Genomic DNA, 1,096 nt, shown 5'->3' with positions numbered 1-1,096 from the left:
TGCCTTTAAAGTTTAAATTAAATAGCTAAAAAAAGAACTTATTTTTAAATAATAAATAGAAAAATTAAAATAATCAATTAAAAAGATTATTAAAAATCTTCTTAAAACCTAAAAAAAAAATACCTAAAATATACCTTTAATTAATATAAATAATAAAAAACCTAATTAAATTAATAGTAATATCTTATTAAATTATCTTAAATACTATAAAAGCTTTTTCTTTAATAATAAAAAAAAAGTAAAAGTTAAAAATATTATTACTTTTAAATATTTAATTACTCTCTATAAAAAAAATAAATAATTAAATAATATAAATTAAAGCTTTAAAGAAATTTATAAGTAATATTATATTAATAAAAGTTAAATTCTTTTTATATATTATAATATTACCTTAAATTCTTAATTTATATAATTAAGCTATTTAAATAAGTAAATTTAAACCTAAAAGAAAATCTTAAAAAGAAATTAAAAAGCTTTTAAAAAGTAATTTTTAACCTTTATAAAAAATAAAAAGAATTACTAAATTTTTATTATAATTTAATTTAAAAATACTTAAAATAATCCCTTTAAGACTTTTATAAATACTTTATTTTTATTAAAGATTACCTTTTTTATAGACTTAATATTATTATATAGATATATTAATACTATATAAAGCTATTTTTAACTTTTTAAAATATTATAGCCTTTTAAAAAAATATTAATTTACTTAAAATAAAAAAAGAATTTATATAATTTATATAATAATTATAAAATATATTAAATTATAAAAATAAATATATAAAAAACTTTTTTAAAACTTAATTAATTAAAAAAAAGCCCTATATAACTAAAAGAAACTTAAAACTATATTTATTATAATACTTTTAAAATAATAATTTAAATTATACTTTAATTTAATAAATAAAAAAAAAATAAAATAAAATAAAAATTCCTTTTTAATTAAAAACCTTATAAAAGATATTAATTATTACTTAAAATATCTTTAAATTTAATTGAATAGAAAAGTCTTCATTATAATTAAAATATAAAGCTATAAAAATATTATAATATAAATATATTTAAATTATAAAATAAAAATTTATATTATTAATAA

Source organism: Fusarium mangiferae (genome assembly GCF_900044065.1).
Source record: "Fusarium mangiferae strain MRC7560 genome assembly, contig: FMAN_scaffold013, whole genome shotgun sequence".
Classification (NCBI taxonomy): domain Eukaryota; kingdom Fungi; phylum Ascomycota; class Sordariomycetes; order Hypocreales; family Nectriaceae; genus Fusarium; species Fusarium mangiferae.
This window is presented reverse-complemented; position numbering follows the sequence as displayed.